Here is a 21,531-nt window from a genome sequence, read left to right as displayed (position 1 = left end):
CTACGAGCTTCAAAAGAATGATGTATTTTTAGCTCCAGGTGATGAAAGAGAGGGTCCTATGAGGTCAGCCTCTTAAAAGATCAAAACGGAGAATTAAGCAGAAAAATGTCACACAGTCTCCAGAAAGAGTAGGGAGAATATTCTACCTCTATTAAATTGAAAATAGATTGCCACACTTAAAGCCGCTTCATGGTCAATGGAGAAAGAAACAGGTGTTCAGTAATAGGCAGGCAGCCAATCAGCTGAAATTGAAATAGTCATGAGGTCTCTAAGGATATTTTATCAAGGATGGTATAGATTTTATTATAGGGAATGAAAAATTGCAGCCTCAAATACTACAGACTGTGGATTAGAATGTATAATGAACTACATGTAGGTTTTACATTATGTTATTAATCACTTTAAAAAAATGACTTTGAGACTGTTATGGTGTGGTGAGTTTCTGTAAAAGATATTTAAAACATATTATGAAGTTTCAAAATCTACAGCACTGATCATTACTATTGAGATTATAAATTAATATATTGTCTGTGACATCCAGGATAAATACATTTCAATATCTTCTTAATAATAATCTCCATTCAATATGTTCAGACTTAAAAAGATAATTTTTTTAAAAAAAATTAAAAGTGGTAGATGATTGAAGACCTGTGATAAAGAGTCGTGTTCTTTGCTGTTGCACAAACAAAACCTAAGGCTTTCCATTAATTTACCTGGAACAGACGTTAAGCTAACTGGTCTGTAATTTCCTGGGTCCCCCCTGGAACCTTTTTTTATAAATGGGTGTTACAGTGGCCATTCTTCAGTCCTCTGGTACAGAGGCTGATCGAAGGGACATGTTACATATCATTGTTAGGAGTTCAGCAATTTCCCATTTGAGTTCTTGAAGAACTCTAGGATGAATATCATCTGGTTTGCAGTTTGTCTAGATGTTCTAGGACTTCCTGCCTTGTTATCCACTATTTACCCGTTTCTCATTCTCCCCTTCCCAAAACCTCTGTTTAGAAGAAGGAATCTGCCCTATATCTTCAACAGTGAAGACAGATGAGAAGAATTTATTTAGTTTCTCAGCAATCACTTTATCCTCCCTTAGTGTTCCTTTACTCCCATTGTCATCCAGTGGTCCAACCGCTTCCCTAGCTGGTTTCCTACTCCTAATGTACTTACATAATTTCTTATTGTTGGTCTTGGTGTGGTTAGCGATACGTTCCTCAAAATTTGCTAGCATTTCCTTTGTGCAAGTTTGAGTTTGCTTTTGTTTGCCTCATTTGGGCAATCCTTCCAGTTTCTGAAGGAAGCCTTTTTTCCTCTGATTGCTTCCTTCACCTTACCCATTAGCCATGGTGGTGACCTTTCCTGACCTGCAGTATACAATCTTGCTGAGCCTCTTGTAATGTGGACTTGAGTAACCCCCAAACATTTTCACCCTCCTAACTGTTCTTTTCAACTTCCTCTTTACCAGGTTTCTCATTTTAGAGAAGTTCCCTCTTTTAAAGTCAAAGGTAATTGTGTGAGATTTCACAGGCACTTTCCCACATACATATAAATTAAATTTGATGCCATTGTGGTCACAAGCCAGAAAATAAGAGGAGGAAGAGAGCAATCTTGTCTAGTACCCCTCTCAAGAGGAAATGGCACCCTGGATCTGGGAGACAAATAACAAATTTTAATTTATTTCAAAAATTTGTGAGGAAATTCATGTTTCCCATGGTAGCACCCACAATTTAAAAAACCTCCAGTCACCTTCCACTGATCAGACAAAGGGGAATTAGTTACAAAGCAGAAGAGAGAAGGACTCAATTCTATGATTTCCTCTCTCTTTTACTCACACACAAACACAGGTCCTGGTTCTCTGGAGGACCAGGGACCCCTAGAGTAGCTGGAAAGGGGGGAATAAGACAGGATCCTGGCTACTGGAACACTGAATTTCAAACAAAGGGGCTGGGAAGAGAGTTTTCCCATGCCAGGGGAAGAGGTGCTTGGAAGATAAGACAGGGCAGAGGGTATATGTGAAAGAGAGAGTCCTCCAGCTCTCCCCTGTTTTACCAGGGATGCCAGTAAGCATGAATATGTTTGCTTGTTTTTTAAGGGGGGATGGAATGTTTAAAAATGCAATCTCAGGTCTAGAAAAGATGAAACTTTGTTGCCCTAGTAACACAACCTCACTTTATTCTACTGCACTGATATAGCATGTGCACACAAAAAGGAGGTGGGTAGCACACTGTCTCCTCTGACGCAACGAAAGCGCTGGCGTAGCAGAAATGCAATCCAGATCCAACGGACAAACGAAAGCCCAGGTCAACAACTTAGAAACAATGGGAAGAAAGAAGAGGAAAGCTACCAGTCTGGAAGCAACTTTTGAAAGTGCTTCAGCTGGGAAAATACAGAGCAAGCGTTTAGAGTGGAAGTGGCCCTAGTCCATCCTGAAAAGCCAGAAGGGTTTTTGGAAACTGGGATCTTGTTTCAAAAGCTATTAACATATCGTGTAAAGGGAAAATGAACAAAAAACTTTCATTGTTAAAACAACGTTGACTAGGACATTATATCATCATTATTATCTTCTATATTACAAATGGAAATAATTCTCATACAATTACTTCATACAAATAAGTCCTTGTTTTTTCCTTCTGCAGCTAAATCCATATATATATATATATATATATATATATATATATATATATATATATATATATATATATATATATATATATATATATATTTAAAATTCTGTTAGCCAGTTTACAATACCTAGTTTTGTCTAGTATAGACAAAATTATGTAGTCATTTGGTCTATGGATAAGGAGATTCTATTATACTTGAAAACCAAAAAGACATTTTTGAGTATATACTGTATTTGAAAGGACTATCTAGCTGAACATCATTTTGCATTGCTGAGGCATTATTGTTTGATAATAATGTGGAATTAGAATTATGTCCATGATTCAACACTGCACTTTTTTATACTTCTCCATTATGTCTACCCACAAGCAAGATACAATAGGAATGAACTGCTTCCAACCACTCACCGTGTTGAAATTTATACTGAATTAATATTTGTTCTTTTCTCTCCTCTCCCCAAAATGCTCATATACTCCTTGCTAGCCACTGCAACCTTTCATCCCAGCAGCAAGGCAAATTGATGAAATAAATTATGCCTGATACCTTATCCCTTCCTGTATACACTTAAGTAAAACATGCAATCACACCCTCCTTTGTAATAAAATTAAAGCTCAACATTACTACTTCTACTTTTTGATATTTCCTGCACTCATTTTTTTAAAAAGATCCCTTATTAACATATTTTCATTCAAGCACTTTTAACAATATAAAGTCATGAGCTTATGCTATCCCCGCCTCACAGAAACTGGTCTTATCCCTGGAGCAGGGACCAGCCTGAAAGGGAGAGAAAGAAGGATGGCACACATACTGGACTGGGGAAAATCAGGCCATAACTTTTATTGATAACAGGTTCCTCAGGTATTGGCACACCATAGGCTAGGCTAGGGAATATGGATACAGTTGAGAGGGTGGGTTTTGCCGGCCAAGGACTCTGAATTTCCAGCCTGCCTGCAGCCCCTACCTTTTAAACATACAATGCAGACCAAATTAGAACCCACTGAATGGGGCTGCATTCACCCCCTGCAAGCTGTACAACTGATCAAAGGAGAAGAGCTGCAGAAAGTAGTTTGAGCTGCCTGGCTGGGCACAACTGCCCCAGACTCCTTCTGTTCCCGCTCCCTCCTCCACCCGGGCATGAAAAGAGCTCCAGCTTATGGCTGAGAGCTGAACTTCTTAATTCAAAATGTCCTGGTCTAGTTCCTCCCAGAATTCCTCCAGAGAATTAAGTTTCAAAGTCTTTCTCCAGCTCCATTCTCCAGTTTCTTCTTACAGCTTCATTCTCCTCTATTTAAATCCTATAGATCTTACTATTTTATTAACAAAACATACACCCTTCCCATTTTTAAATGTTCATGCTATTAGTTCTTGAAGGGGCAGCTTAAAGATTTTTTAATTCCTTTGGAATAAGCCCAAATCATCATCCATAATATTTTAAACTTTATTGTCACAAAATAAGGGGGGGGACTTTTCTTTATTGTCTCTTCTCCACACGCAGCTGCAGTAATTAACCATTTATTCATCAGTACTGAGAGGGAAGTGGGCAGCTCAGCAGCAGAGCCCAGGGAGCAATTTATTTAATTAATTCATTTGGAAGGAGGAGAGTGACCGTGCAATCCTGAAGGGGGGCAAAGTGGCACAGACGCCGGCATGGGGGCAAACTTGCCAGCAACGGGGAGCCACGGAGCTGCACTGGCCTCTGCCGCTGCCACGGCAGCAGGGAAATTCCAGAAGGGAAAGCCCTTGCTGGCATTGGGGGGGGGGCGTTCCTGGGGTGGAGCTGACGTTAGTCAGCTTCCAGACCCCTTTCACCCCGGGAACGCCCCCTCATGCTGCAGTGTTCCAAAATCAGTGACATAGCCTCACTAAACCCTATGGGGTATTTTTGTCTTTTTTTAAAAAAAATCCCTTTTGTGGCCAGGAACCTTCTGTGGAGGTGTTACGGCTGTGCTGCTTCCAGCCACTGCCTAATTACCCCTCTTTCAGAAATGGGCTGAATGACATAAAGGGACAGCAGCCCTTAAAAATCAAAAGCCCTTTACCTTGCCACAAGATTGCCTTCTGCAGCAATTGTATTTGAAGAAAATAATCTCACAAAACACCCTCACAGAAAATACAGGAATGACCATGACAAAATCCAAATTGTTCATAAAAATTAATTAATACTTTGTGGCAATATCAGACTAAATGGCTAGTCTGACATGGACCAAAGACGTAACAATTTACCTGAAATGTAAACAAAGATAGTAAATCGTTTTGTTATTATGCTTTGGGCTCTATTTGGGAGGTAGATCACCTGTAAACTCTGGGCTTTTTCTGCATGTTTTTTCCTCCTTTCAGTTTTGGGCCTAAACTGCTTCATTAGTTTATGCCTTGATTTCTGTATGCATTCTTGTACCTTCAGTTTTCACTTCATTTTTCACCCCTAGTTCTTTTGAGACCACTTTTACCCGTATCTTTTTTTCTTTTAGAGTCGGCTTTTTCCTCATGCAAAATGTTGTTGGTTTTCTTTGTCCTGCCCACTCCACATACCTCCAATCCACTTTTTCAAAGATTGGAAGGCAGCATGGTATAGTCCAATCTTGGCTGATATTGGAAACTAAGCAGTGTTGGTGCTTGGAAGGGAGACCATCAAGGAATACTCAGTAGAGGAAGGCAATGGCAAACTATCTCTGCTTAATCACTTGCCTTGAAAACCCCTTGCTGGGGTCACCATACATCAGCTGCAACTTGACAGCACTTTGATATATTGATATTTTGTGGTTGTGCAATGTAATTCTATGAATTCCCAGCTTTCATTTTTTTAAAAGCAAGTCTCTATCTTCTTCCTTTGGGGAGATATAAGGAAAAGGCATATATCCACGAGGGAAGAGGCTAGACACTTTTAAACAATGAAATAAAATTAAAGCTGAGAATTCAGATAACCTGCTTAAACTGTCATTACAACACTACGTTGATATTTTAGTGCCATTTAAAAAATCACCCATGATAATGATATATTGATATAAGCATACATAAAAAAAATAAAGGGTGGGGTTGCTTTGATGCAACTGATCCTCATTATTCAAGACACGTTTTGGAAGCATTAAATTGACTGCACAATTGTGAAAATGCAGAAGGGGGCAGATGTGCAGAAGAAACATGCTCAAACCAATTCCAATGCTTGTGGATTGACTGCCAAGAACATCAGGATTAAGTTGAGTGTGCAGAAAAGCCCCCTATTTCTTTAATCCTACATGTGTGAGGAAGGGGGTTGAGTTGAAGGGGGTTGAAGCCACTATGAATATGCTCACTGTTACTACAACACTTCTTTCTTCTTGAGGATTTGCTTAAGTGATGCTTCTTAAGATGCTTAAGAAATGTTGGTTCAACTGCATCGCTTCTTAATGGGACCGATATCTTCTAAACTGCATAAAAATAATATAGTGCATATACTTACTTAAAAAGGTAAAGGTATAGGTCCCCTGTGCAAGCACCGGGTCATTCTTGACCCATGGGGTGACATCACATCCTGACGTTTTCTAGGCAGACTTTGTTTGCGGGGTGGTTTGCCAGTGCCTTCCCCAGTCATCTTTTCTTTACCCCCAGCAAGCTGGGTACTCATTTTACTGACCTCGGAAGGATGGAAGGCTGGGTCAACCTTGAGCCGGCTACCTGAAACCAACTTTGGTTGGGATCGAACTCAGGTCGTGTGCAGAGCTTGGACTGCAGTACTGCAGCTTACCACTCTGCACCACAGGGCTCCTATATACTTACTTGCTTTATTTATATCCCACCTTTCTCCCCAGGGAGGACGCAAAGTGGTTTACATCATTTTCTTCTGTTTTATCCTCACAGCAACCCTATGAGATATGTTAGGCTGAGTGTATATATGACCTAGCCAAGGTCACCAAGCAAGCTTCCATTGGCAGAATAGGGATTCAACCACTACACCACACTGGCTCTTATAACATTTGTATTACGGTATATGTATTTAATATGCTCTAGCCTGTGGTTTGCCTCACCTGATCTTGTCATCTGCAGCTATATGCCTGAATTCCCTTTAGTTCCCAATTTCTGCTTGCATATGGCTTAAATTGACGTCAATGCGGTCCACCAGGCCACAGTGCAAGGCTGCCAGACTGTACCCCTAGCCCTACCCATTTAAGCACAGCAGTGTCCACATTTGCATCCACAACATTTTGAAGAGTATAAAACTTGTAACGAAAACCATGCAAGCCTTGGTTAACAAGGGCTCTAAAATGAATTATTATGAGAAGCGGAGAAAATGGCTGTATGATAGAGGGAAAATGCAGAATGATACATAGAGATTGAGAGGATGTCATTATCTGCACACTTTTTGAAACATGCTACATAGCTTAAGCTGAATTGTTCTTCTGTAATTGTACTGAAATATTTGTGTATAGCTTTTTTTAAAAGCCTCTTAATTGTAACAGTCCTTTAAAACAATATTAACTTGGTTTAATTATATTTTATCTGCCAACATTTTCACAATATACATGCTGGATTACTTAAATGCATATTATTACTTGCTAATGAAACTACATCAGACTTTCCCAATATAAGATACATAATGAAACATTAAAGCATTTTGGATTAACCAAGACAAGATCTATCATCTGCAAACCACATTACTATTGTAAAAATACAGATTGCAAACTGAATGCAAACCCATTCGAAACATACATTTTTGCTCATGTGGGTGATTGTCTCTGGTATTATTTCTTTCCAGATAATGTTTTGAAATTCCTAAATATAACAACATTTTATTTTATCCATGTGGCATTCTACAATGATTACACCAATTAATAAATTCTAAAACCATACTGAATTATAACTCCAAACAATTCTTCATATTACTAACATTAATTATAAAGTTGAGAATCCTTGATCAGAAGAAAGGCAGAATGAGAATTTTCATTTCCAGCTCTTAATAGCTGCACCCATTTAGTAAGCAATCAATAGATTTGAGTTGAACCTGAATGTCATTTTTAGTCAACCCTGTAATTCCAGTTGTAAATAAACATTTCAGGTCAAAATCTAGTTCATATTTAGTCTTTGTGTTTCTCTTACACTTGTATGTCAGATTTGAAAGGTCCAGCTTGCTAATATTAAAATGGCCAAAACTCCCAACAAATCCAAATATTTTGATTTCCTCATGTAGTTGATTGCCTTAACTGGATGCTTCACACAACTGTGTAATACTCACACTCATTTAGTTTCTAGGCCAATGTATAATACTACTAATACTACTGAGGAATGACTGAACTCTCTCACTGTACACTGTAATTTTAGAAAATGCATTGGCTATATATATCTAAAAGAGAGAGAACATAGTAATGTCCAGAAGATCCCCTCTATTCAGTATCTATATTACTCAAGCCCATGTTTCATTTGCTTTAAGAATGTACTTTTTGTACATTTAACAAGAGCAGTTTGCTTTTGTATTGACAGCAAGCCCGTCTCTTTCACAAAGGATATATTCTTGCAGAGATTATGGCAAGGCATACATTATAATTTAAATTCATTCATCAGCTATATACTTTGTTTTACATTCAAAAATCACAAATAAGCACAAAATAATTTCCTCTGAATAATTTGTTGTGCCCTTAGTAGATTTCCCTCCATTTAGAGGGGTAGATGTGTTTCTCCCTCAGAATAAACAGGAAAAGGAATTTGAGGCATATTATTTTTCATTTCATTTTTACTACATGTACTATATTTAAAGGCTGAAACAGTGACCCTAGTTATTTATATACATTGGACTAAAAACACTGTGGTAGACCATGAGTAACTAATCATACGTCATTATTCTAAAGCACATATATTGCTTACTAGAAATTTGACTAACAAAATTTTGACCTCCCTTTCAGACTTCTCCCTTTTTCTTTTCAATAGGATACCAGATGGCTACAAAGCCATGGCTCTTCCAAAACCTATGCAACTGTACCATGCTCTCTTTCCTTAATCATAATTAACGCATTGAGAGTGGGATGCACAAATGATGCCCACCTACTATAAATATGGTAAAGCTTAATTCAGCACAGTTGTAAACCATGGTTAAAAGTAACCAGGATTTAATCCAGTTTCAAAACCCTGATTAAGAGGAAACCCTGCTTCTTGTTAACCAGGGTTAAGGTTGATACAGGTAAGACAGAATCAAGGTTAAGGCACAAAAACAGAAATGGAATGCATGATCCTGCATCCTGGCCTTCATACACACACACACACACACACACACACGTAAAAATAGATGGTACTATCCAGGAACCAGTAAAGAGTTTGCACTGATGCTTCCACAATCCTATTAATGAACCACAGTGTGATTACACCAAAACTTATCTCCCCTTTCACACATACCCGACAAAACAGTTAAAATTTGACATTATTACATTAGCAAGGATTACTATTGAAATTTGCTGCTAATCCATCAAAATATCACTAGTAGATTTCAGAAAAGGATTACTGATTTAACAAATCACCTCCAACTGTAACTGACAGACATTTGATAACATACATGAACGTCACAAAAGTGTCCGTAATAAATCTGTATACTTATTGGTAAATTTCTTTTCTAGCACTAGAAAACCCATGATTTAGCACAATTGGCATGATCCAGATCCCAACAAGTGCCCGCAGGGAATAATAAAAACGCTGTTCATTAGAATTGACAGAGTAGCCACATTCCTCTGCTCCAATCCATCTGTTGGATGCAGCATACATGGTGCCTTGCCATGCCCAGACTAGTATGATGATAGAAGGACAATCTGTCCCCTCATCCAGGATCATAATATGCCCTTATGTGCAGTACAATGCTTTTTGGACCACATAAAAGACAAAATTATATCTAATTACCCTTCTTAATCAGACCATGGCCCACTAAGTCCAGCATTCTGTTTTTGACAGTACTGAGCCAGTTGCATCCAGGTGCTTTCAACCAGATGAAGGCTACCTTATGCTGCCACCAGAATATGGTACTAAGAAGGATATTGCTTATGAACATGATCAGCCTGGCAAGGCTATTTCTGAGTGGGGAAAAACTTGTGAAGGGAGCCTTTATGCTGGGAGAGCATACCTCAGCATTAACTTGATTTTGGATTACTAGGCTCTAGGAGGGAGAATAAACAAGTTCTACAGATCATCTAAAGACAGGTTCCTGAGTCCAGCAACTCTATATTGTTTTCTGGGCTAGCACAGCTACTGTAAGTCAGTCAACAAATTCTGTTACTGTTCCATCCTAATAAGTTCAAAACACACGCTAGAATGGAGGAAGAAATGGTATCACACCCAGCGGATCTGTCGGCTGTATGTTCATCTTACCTTATGCACCGAGCCAACGTATGTACAAGCTGCATGATCATTTATTATGTCAGAAGATCTGATCAATGCATAGATGTTGGAGGCAAGACCAGCAGGCAAGATTTTGTGATAAAATAGTATAAATATGCTCAATCCAACCAGGTATCATTCCTTAATCCACATTTTTTACCTTAACAACTAAATCAGAACCCCCCCCCACTGAGTCTAAGTAATTAGGTGTAAAACTTTTGTGATACAATGTCTTCACTTAAATAATATTAATCAAGTTTAGGATACTTTGTGACTCATTTTTGTAGCATGATGGACTAAACTAAAAGCCAGATAGTCACAAGACACAAAGAGAATAAAATGCAATTAATTGATTAAATATTTTTTCTTCCTCCTTGAGAATGTTCCTATTAAGCTTGGGGACTTAGCATGGTCATAAAAAGTTAAAAAATAGTTCAGTCTAGTCTACTTTCACATAGTATGCAAAATCCCCCCTTTCCAAAATTGAGTATTTTTACAGACAGGCTTGTGGTGTTTCTTAATGCAATTTAAATTGTATTACAAATCTCAAAAGGACCTCAGGCTAAATACTCAATTTTAAATACAGTCTTTGTGCTGCTTTCTTCCAGGTCAAAGAGAATCTGCCTTTTAAACCACATACTCTACAACACAAAGGAAACTTATCAATTATTGAAAGAAAGAGAGGTTTTCTGCCTTTTTACAAATAGCCATAAAACACATCACTATAGGCCACATCTTTATCTTGTTTATCTGTCATATTTGTATAGTTTATTTTTATCTACAAGTTTTAAATAGCTCTGTTGATACCTGCAGCAAAGAATTAAAATTTCAAGGGAATGGATTATTGTGCTGTCCAGAGAAGCAAGCAATCCAATAAAATACATCAACATACCCCTATTATATTTCTGTACTGATGCAGTCCCATAGCTCTAAGGACACTGGGTGATAATGCACTACAAAACTACATAAAAATAGCCTATTCATTTTAGTTACTTAAAGTATCCATGAGAAGCAGAGTGATATGGCAAGTGACAGAAAACAGATAAGCTATTCAATGTTTGTAGGGCAAACTTAAACTCTTAACAGGCAATTTTACCTATTCTGTCAAGCATTTTAGTTCCATCAGAGATCAGAACTTGTTCTTAAAGGGTTGATTACAAACAATTTTCAGAACGAAGCAGTTCTGTTTGGAAGCTAATGTTGAAAAAGCCAAACCACAGAACTAAAATCCTAAGAAAACCGAGGAAGAATCATAGTAGCATTACTGGTGGAGAATTGTTTCTAAAAATCAGTTTACAGTCCTAATAAGTAAGAATTCTGCTACAATTGCTCCAGATTGACAATAGCAAATACTACAAATTTCCAGAAAATATAGTATACTGCACACTTTCTTGTAGCAATATTGCATGGAAACAACATGGCAGCAGCTAAATTGTTAGTTCTCAACAGAAAAAGGATAATATTTAAATAGTACAAGAAAACATTTATTGCAAAGCAAAGTTTATTATTCAGTATGATCATATAATAACCTGTGTTCCATGCAATATAGTATCTGTAGTAAAATCTCCCCTGTTAAATCATACAGCCCATGAATTATTCTTGTCTAGGATGAAAAAACCCACCTTGCTAATTAAATTATATTTTATTTATTTACCAGAGCCCAAATATGTATTTGTTTCCCTCTTTTAAGAATGGCTTTGGAAACTTTCCACAGGAAAAAGAAATATTTCTTTTAAACATTATGGTCCAGTCTGTTTAACCTTAATTTATTGTAAGTTATATATGACTTTAAAGAAACAGGTAAGCATGTTTTTAAAATGTAAATCTTACATATACCACCAGTGACAAATACTTTGGCATTTCCTAACCGGCCAACTTTCTTCTCATATAACCTTTGAAAACTGAATATGTTCCTATCAGGCTAAAAAATTAAATATGAGATGAAATGAGTGCACTGATATCTGGCTTTAAGAATGAAGGGCCAACATCACTCCCAAATGAAGCAACCTCTAAACGTGATTAACGCAAACATAGACCCACACACAAACCATTGTACAGGGAAAAGACAAATTGTAAACATATTGGGTCAAGAATTAAACAGCGGCAGATGCTTTACACTATCCCTCCACTTGTACAATGTCTAAGGTTGTACAATCTAAGGTTGACATTTTTGATCACATAATAGTTGTAGAAACGACTGCTATAGCACAGTACAATAATTCCTTCATGGATGCTTGCTACACAAAATCTATCCAATTCTTGCCGACACCAACAAAATTAAAAACTTCCACAAACAAATGCAAGTGGAATTGAGTATACAGATGGATCTTCCAGTGTACAGATGGATCTTTCATTCTGACAAGTTAACACTAGCATATTGAATGGGATATCATGTATATGAGTGCATATTGATTACATGCTTCCCTGAACCTCAACAAGTTAAACTTGATCTAAATATCAAAAATTATCCAGTCCTAGCATAAAGAGGTTCTTTCTACTTCCACATAAGGCAGCAATCATCCACTTCATTATGGCCATTACCCAGGAATAAGTTATCCAAGTCTACAAACCACAGTCTGCATCTTCAAGAACAGGTCCATTAAAGTTAATTGAAATTAACTGCTGTTGAAGAGTGAAGTCTACAAGACACCTGAAATGAGTTTCTTGGGATTACATCAGTGTAGCATCATTAGAACCAAGTTCTGACTCCTCCTTTTCAACCAAGCAATGCTTATACATGAACAGCAAGCACTGAAATCAATTGCATATTAAACATTTAATTTGTATTGGTTTAAATCCAAGTATTTTGGTACAGCTCAGTGGTATGAATCAGGCAGCAATTAAAGCAAATTATGGCAAAGCTCATACTGCATAACTCTTCTTTTAAAATGTCTATTTGTGAGATAAGCATCACTTCTTGGAAACTGGAGGGTCAAAGTATGCATGCTGGCATATTACAATGGTACGCTATTTACATGATGATCTGTATACTAACATCAGAGCAAGGTGAGATGTATATTTATAGGTTATTTATACAGAAGTCGTGAATTCAGAATGCTAAGCCTTCTGAATTGTTTCCAAACGAAAACTACTTTGAAATAGCACACTATGCAGTCATCCCATTTTTATTTTGGTTTTGGATGAAGTGTTCATTGGGATTCATTAGTACTAGGAGTTTATGACTGTAGATTCAAGAATCAAAGCCTGCTGAATCCTTATAAATAAGTGGATCCATTGTAGGCTCCTTAAATATATTGATTCAGTAATTTTACCAGATTTATGTAAACTGTGTTATCTTCTCTCTGACTAAAAAACACACGCACACACACCTTGTTATTAAAGTACTACATTCCTGCAGTGTTACTATTAAGAACAATCTCTTATTTGTTACAAAAACACTGCGGCACACAATATTAAAATTACATATTGTTACAAATAGCATAAAGACATGTTGCCTGAAAGAGACTTATGCCATTGCCTAAACGAACCATAGAACAAAGCATTTATACAAAACTGAAGATATATTCATTGCTGGTCAAAATATTTATACATAGGAGACCTCAACCCTGTGTGCTGTAAATGTCACATTTAAAACAGCTGGCTCTGATCAAACCTCTAACAGGTTTCTTTCTATTATCTACCATGTCAAATTATTCCTACTTCTGCAGCTCTGAAGCTTTACAACTGCAAAATTCTAACAGCCACATCAATATGCTGCTGAGAGGTAACACCCAAAAAATGGTTCATGAAGAGAAAGCTACTACAAAAGGAACTAAATCGCAATTCCTATTCCTGTCCAGCAATCTGTACTCTTTCTAACCGATGACAAAGACATAGGCTTTATATGACAGATAATACTTACAAATGGCACCTTCTATAAGCCATTGCTGATTTTTGTTTGAAAATTCGTTGTCCCTTTTCTTCTTTACAACACTCTGAGGTAGAGCTCGTCTCTCTTCCAAGAATCAAAATTCACATTCACGGCTTTCACATGCTCATTCACGTTCAGTCATAGAAGAGCAACACAGATAAGAGAGTCTGTGATGTAACCAGCATCAAATGCTGCATCAGATGAAGCCAAAGGCTCTGAGGGGTTATATTTTGCAAAGCCAAAAGGTTTTTCTAAGAGGAGGATTAGCAAACGAATAAGCCACTAGCACTGGCTTCAAACATTTATATTGATTTTTGCTTTGTCTCCTGAGAAATCTTCTATTTATAACTTGATAACAGCATTAAAATAAAACTCCAATTGCTTTCTTTTATGGTATTCTGTTTCATATTTTAAAAAAATCAAATGATGCAGTTTTAGAATTCACCATCTTTTTATGAACAGTGTAGTACAGTCCAAACTGGAAAAAGACCATTGGTCCTTTTATCTCCATGGTAACAGCAGCATCTGTGGAGGCAAATTCTACACCCTTCTTTACTGCAAAGTCAATTTCTAGTGAGATACTATGACAGAAACTGATAAGGAAAAAACTATTTTTTAAGAAACAAAAATGAGTTTATATTTATTAGATTCAGTAGTTTAACAGCACTATTTAGGCCTAGAAAGAAAATCATTTTTTTTAAATTTTCCTTCCTTTATCCTATTGTAGAAACCCTGCCTCATGATTTTATCTACAGTTTTCTAGAGTTCTGGGAAGAAGTACACACCTCCTGATGTGAATAACATATAAATCATACTCCATATATTTTCTGACAGTGATTTAAAAACTTACAGCATATTAAGTCACCAGATAACAGCTCAATAATACTTTAACATACATTTTACTGCAATAATCATACACAATAAAGATGGCATACAGAGTCACCTAAAGCTCCCAATGCTGCCCCTTTTATTAACCATTCATAGCATAGAGAGAAAGCAAACCTAACAACCTGCTTTCTTTGGACATCTCTGAGTTTGTACCTTCCTTAATCCAAAAGTCTTTAGTCAGATGCTTATGGAATCAATTCACCCCTAACATTCTTACTTACTACCAGATGAGCAAGAGAAGCTTACAGCCTCAACCTCTATTTTAGAGCAATTCAGTGCTCTCTGAACATAATTAAGATAGCCAATCTGTCTCCCTTGGTTTATGAGTCACTATAATGACCATCTGTACCCATTACTAAATTAAATATATTACATGGACAGCTCATATTTGTGGATAAGATATGAATTTAAGACTATTCCACAGGCTGGAAACATTTAGCTAACAAGAAGAGGAACTCTTGTCAAACACTTGGTGGTTATTGCTACAATGCATGTTTATATACTTAAGCAGGAGAAATACATAAAGTCTTACACACACCAAAGAATACATCTATTTTGATTAGCTTTTAGTTAGCCCAGCAATCTGTATAGAAGCATAGCTCCAAAGTGACCGATATTTTATTAGTTTCCCAATCACTCTGCATTTAGATTAGGATTATATTTTTACAAATGGAGACCTGCAAGGACTTGTCAGGTGAATTTCCTTCTCTCCCACTATTTCCTCTTCCCCTTTCCTGAAAGCCCCCATAGCCTCTCCCCTTTTCCTGCTTCCTTCTGTCCTTTCCACCCAACAGCCAGCCTACATTAATCTGCCCTTGTGTCTTCAGCTTTCCCTCTCCCCTCTGTCCCCAACAACCTCTACCTATGAAAACTATGGCCCAGTTGTGTGGTGCTGGCCTCTGGGCCAAGCCCACTTGTGTAGTAAAGAAACTTCAAGGAATTTGGGGGGGGGAGCACACCACTTTCCCCTGTATCTCCCTCTCCACATTATTTTCTCTTTCCCTGCCTTATTGTCTCCTTCTCAGCCATTCATACAGCTACCTTTTATCTGCCTCCCATCTTCAGCTATATTTATTATTTATTTACTTCATTTATAACCCATGTTTCTCCACAACGGGGAACAAAACAGCTTACATTATTACTCTCTACTCCTTTTTGTTGTCACAACTCTGTGAGGTAAATTAGGCTGAAAATATGTGACTTGCACAACATCACCTAGTAAACTTCCATGGCAGACTGGTGATTTGCACCTGGATCTCCCAGACCCTACACTGAAGCTCTAACCACTACATCATAGGCTGCTGTTGAACAGTAGCAAGCAGCCAGGACGAGTTGAGTCATGCAGTCATGTGATATCACATCACCCAGTGGTTGCTGCTTGGCCTGGACCAATGAGTCCTCCCTCAAAGGCCAAACAGCCCTGAAAAGGGCTTTGTCCCCTCCCAATGTATTTTTTACCCCCCCCCATTTATAAACTTTTTTTAGGTATCAGATTTTTGTGCAAAACTGGAGTTTTCAGGTTTGTAGAAACATCTGTCTTGTCTGTCCACGGCTCCAATCACCGGGTTTAAGTATCCACAGATCTGGCCGACTTTGCCATTAGAACATACAAATGAGAACCCAAAGGGACCTACAGGAGGCATCCCATTTCCTCCTCCCCTACTATTTCCTTTTCCATTTCATGAAAGACTTCATAGCCTCTCGCCTTTTTCCTGCTTCCTTCTTTCCTTCTGGGTTGCCAACATCCAGGTGGGGCCTGGAGATATCCTGGAATCACAACAGATCTCCCAGCTACAGAGATTGGTTCCCCCTTGCCAAAGTTTGGGGAAGCAACCTCAGCAGGATTTAATGCCATACAGTAAACCCTCCAAAGCAGCCATTTTCTCCAGGGGAATTGATCTCTGTCATCTCGAGATCAGTTGTAATTCTGGGTGATCTCCAGGCCCCACCTGGAGCCAAGATTGGTTTTGGCCCTACAGATCATATGCTACCTTTTTATACTAAGTAGTTTTCTAGGGAGGTAACTGGTGATGAAACCCTTGTCATGTTCAGGGGTTGAAGGTTCAGGTTGAAACCTTAGTCTGCAAGACCAGGGGCCCAATTAAGTTGGTCCACTTTCATTTTCTTAAGAACCCAATGGTTTTCTATAAGATTTTTGAACTCTAGTTGGCAAATCAAATAAACGTTTGGTGGGCACAGGCAGACTGGTCATTAAACTCATTGGGCCAGAGGCAGAGGAATGCTTCCCACACATTCATCATGGGCTCCTTCTCCTCCCCCCATCTCTCCCTACCCAGACTGGCAGTCTAACCATACAATGAGGAATGGCCTAAGCTCTCTATATGTGTTCTGATAAGTGTGGTTGATCAACACACATACATAGGAATGGTTCAAGTGCAGTGGCTTCCCATGTACACTCACCAGATGAGTGTTGAATGAGTGCAAAATTAGGTCTTGTGCTATTGGGCCATGTGCAACATTAGCTTTACCATCAGTGTCTTCATCTCCAGGTGGGTCCCAGACCACTTCTACTCCACAATATCTTGTGAATCCTGAACCCCCTGCAGTTGCACTATACAAAAAGGATCACTAAGACCTTATGTTGCATGATCCTTTACATATTTATTCCACTATTTAGGGTGGCCTGTTTGGAATCAACCAGAGCCTGGGTCTTTTCCGTCATGTCTCTGGCGCTGTGGAATGGGCTCACTGAAGAGGTGAGGGGGCCCCCCTCCTTGGAGATCTTCAGGAGGCACTGCAAGGCCTGCCTGTTTGCCAGAGCTTTTGAGGAAGTTTGAATAGTGGGGGGAGGGGAAGATTGGGGGTTTGCTATTTTATTTTGGCTTTAATAGAAAAAGTTTTCAACTATTATTGTAAGACACTTAGAACTACAAAGAAAGGTGCAATATAAATGTTTTAATAAACAAACAAATAAATAATGCACAAATGTGTTGGTTCATCCCCATATTGGCTAGTGCAAGTAAAGGGGGAGATTTTTGTGCAGTGTGATTTACATTATCATCTGTAAGTTGTCTTGAGTAACCATTTGCCAATGGGAAAGGCAGAGCGTATTTTAATAAAGTAAATTCCTAGTGCAGGTCCCCAAGTCAGCACTGCAAGGGTAATCCAACTTCTGCTGCTCCTATTCTGGCCCTACCTTGGGACCAAGCCTAGTGAGTTGCTGTGGACATGATATGCTCCTTCAGGCACAAAAGAATGTGCAAATTTGGGCATGCAATCGGCAGTTCATATGATGTATCTGAATCGACAATACTCAACAGTATTATTACAATTTTCAACTGTATTATTGTTTGCTCATGGTTTGGATCCATGCCAATAAAATTCACTCCCAACAATACTACTACAATTTTATGTTCTGAAAATGATGAATATAGTATTAGAATGCCTGTAAACATATACATGTCCTCCTCAGAAAAAGTGAGCATTTGTTTCTATCATGGTGGGACCCAGATTCTTTTACAGAGTTTTTAAAATCTAAATTATAATCAAAATCACATTGCACAACTCATAAAAGTTAGCCTTACATGCACTACACAAACACAGATTTGATACTGTGATGCCCCTACTCCACTCACACAGAATATTACCACCCTCAACATCTCTCTCATGTTCAGAGTACACATAGGTCAGGCCGTCACACTCGCCACCCTTCTCATCTCATTTAAAATATATAGAAAGTCTTGGCCATTTCCCCTCTCAGGTCCTCTCTCTCATTCTCAGAGAGATCAGCAGACAGGGTAGCCTAGCCTCCTCCCCCCATTAATAACAGACCCTAACTCACACAGAGTTATTGGGGTTGGAGCTCAACACTATTCTATTCACACGCTGCCACCATGTATTCATGTCCTATAATACCTATATAAAATGACAGCTCATTCCTGAGGAGGGGGGTATTTCCACAGTAGCCAGGAGTGGTGAACCCACGCCACCTCCTCAGAAGCTTCCTGGCCACTGCGGAGGTAAAAAGGTATTTTAAAAACAAAACAAAACAAAAATAGAAGAAAGGAAAAGATGCCCCATTGAGAACAGCAAGGCTACATCACCCAAAAAGATGTCGTAGCAATGCTGCTGTGTGGGGGTGGGGGGTGTTCCCAGAGTGAGAGGGATTAAGGTGTTGACTAGTGTCAGCTCTGCCCCTGGGAACACCAGAGGAATGCCTCCCCCATGCCAGTACGGGTGTTCTCTTCCTGGATTTAGTTCCTGGAGCGGCTGGCAGCAGGGGCCGATGGAGCTCTGCGGCTCCCGGACACCGATGTGTTCACCCCAGTCTTGGTGTAGGTGCCACTTTATTCCATGATAAAGTGGCACCTATGCTGGTACAGGGTCACACCAGCTCCTAAAGAGCTCTGCCCCCCTTCAGGGATGTTAACTTGTGTGTGAGTATGTTTCTTTCCTTTAGACATGCAGCCCCATAGGGTTAAACAAAAATCAAACAAAGCAAGACCCTATATTCCCCAGTGACAGGACAGGTCCTAGAACCAGATCTGATAACAAGATGGATCCAAATTTGCAGCCAATGACATCTGCCCATAAATCCAGGTAAAAAGGGAATAAGAACAGCTCCCTGAAAAGGGCAAATTAAATTCAGTTTCTGCTCCACTTCAGAAAATAGTATGAGATTCATTCCCATGCCCAGGATTGTCCCCACATCACTGATGCTCCAGGACAGACATTTCCTACTCGGATCCATCCCTCGCTTCTTCAGAACTCTGAAACTCTTTTTGCCCTGCAGGATTAGGCAATATATGGAACTTTCTTCCTTACTTCTTTAATCTTCTCCCTCTTAGTCTAAGCTCCATTTCCTCATTCCTCACACTGACCTCTCACCTTGTTTGAGTTGTGCTAGAAGAAAACCTCAGTCTTTACTCAAGCCCCCCCCCAACACTGTACACCAGGGTGTCAAACTCAATTGTTACGTGGGCCAGATATGACATAAATGTCACTTGGTTGGGCTGGGCCATGCCTCACCAGCCCAGATCGAGAGGGGGTGGTGGCTAACTTGGCTGGCTTGCGGACTAGATAGGGGGCCTTATGTTTGTCATCCCTGCTGTACACTCTTAACAAACACCAGTGAGGGCTCCAATTCTGTTGTTAACTATGGGAAGATACATCTAGCATTAATGGGATGGCTGCCTCTAGGAATCTTTTTGATTTACTCATTGATTTATTACCCCAAATTCTTGAGTGAATACATAGGCCATGCAGCTACCCATAGCTTAGTATATCCCTCAAATTCAGTATACTGCATTGCCTTTTCAACCTGCTGACATTCCCCCTCATTTTCTCTCTCTCTTATATTCTTATATGTTCAATAAAGATTTAAAACCAGTTATTGTCTCCCTCTGCCTTCTCCCACAATTCCACCTAAATTTGTACTTATGTATAAATAGACTCAAAGGTGCCCTATTCCTAGACGTGTAGGTACATGTGTGAAGTCAAAACGTGTGAAGCCATCTTGCTCTACTGGACTTGTAACAAACCAGACAGACAAAAAGAGAGTAATACAAAATCAAAACAAGCAAGCAACCAATTAATCTAGCCAGGGGCCCAAAATCGTTCCTAAAGATTATGGCTTTTGCCTTGTATCAGAATGGCATCAGGAACGGGAACGGGTAAGTTTCCTTGGAGGAGAATACTCCATAATCAGAGCACTTCATCTGAAAAAGCTTTATATATGACATGTGATGGAGCAAGTACACGGTCAATACACTCAGAGGAAGGGGTAGATGCATAGGCAGGTTCATATGAGAGTACGTTTTCACTGAAGTATTGTGGGCTGAAACAAGCACATGAAATTGGAATTTATCACATTATTATCTCTATCTCATTTTAGCCTGCCTTTCCTCGTGGCATATATGGCTGTCTTAGCTCCATTTTAGTTTCACAACCACCCTGTGAGGCAGGTTAAGCTGGAGGGCAAAAATCTAGCCATGCCCCCCTTCACAATCTGATGTGAAAAAAATTTCCAGCAGCGAAAATGTAATGAGCAATGAGATGCACGGACAGGAAATAACATAATCAGTGTGTGTGTGTGGGAGGGGTTAGTCCAACACTCCAGCATTCCTGCACTAGTCAAAATACAATTATTAAAAAAATAAAAGAGCAGTGTTTGTTGAAAACACGAAGAATAAACAGTTGGAAAACGTATCCAATACCAAATGGAGGGGAAATGGTGGGGGACACAAAAAGATAAAACCTTTCATTAAATGTTACAAATCATTAGTGTGGAAATGATCTTTACCATAGAGATCTCTTCACCATAAAGACTGGGAGGAAATTCCTAGACCATCACCATCAACATCCCCCCTTTTCTCCCACAGTTAAAATTAGCAAGCACGGGAGACCGAGGGCGGGGACAGGAGGTTTCCTTCTGCCACCCTGCAAATGGCAACTCCAGTAAGAACCAAAGGAATTTGAACCCTGCTCCCTCCCATTTAAGTCGTGCCCTCTAATTTTACTCATGTAATTGAGGGTTTGAATGTATATGGCTAACTTCATTGGCTACAACAGGACAAGATGCAAATGTTGCCATAAATCTGTCATTTAAGGAGGGTGGTTTTTTAAAAAAAATACAAAGACATTTCTGCATATGTCAGAAGTCCTTCCAATTGGAAGACCCCCCTTTTTTGTCGATTTTGATTCCCAACACATGTAGGAGACCTGTTTTAGAAATAGAGGAAGTGATTCTGTTATGAACAATAAACAACTAGACAATAATGTATCTGCATGATTCATCCCAGGCTTAGATTCTGGCTAGTTCCAACCACAGAATTCTCAACCCTCTCAAGTATTACTGCATCCGGTTT

The 21,531-nt window shown here is 39.0% G+C and overlaps 1 protein-coding gene across 3 annotated transcripts in view; it reads right to left on the bottom strand.

The window, feature by feature from the left end:
- Positions 1 to 21,531, bottom strand: part of IQSEC1 (IQ motif and Sec7 domain ArfGEF 1) — a 414,894-nt gene that overhangs the window by 234,170 nt on the left and 159,193 nt on the right. The gene's annotated exons all lie outside the window — the stretch shown is intronic.

The sequence above is a fragment of the Euleptes europaea genome, chromosome 1 (genome assembly GCF_029931775.1).
Source record: "Euleptes europaea isolate rEulEur1 chromosome 1, rEulEur1.hap1, whole genome shotgun sequence".
NCBI lineage: Eukaryota > Metazoa > Chordata > Lepidosauria > Squamata > Sphaerodactylidae > Euleptes > Euleptes europaea.
Note: the sequence above shows the minus strand (reverse complement) of the source record. Positions and strands in the feature narration are given on the sequence as shown.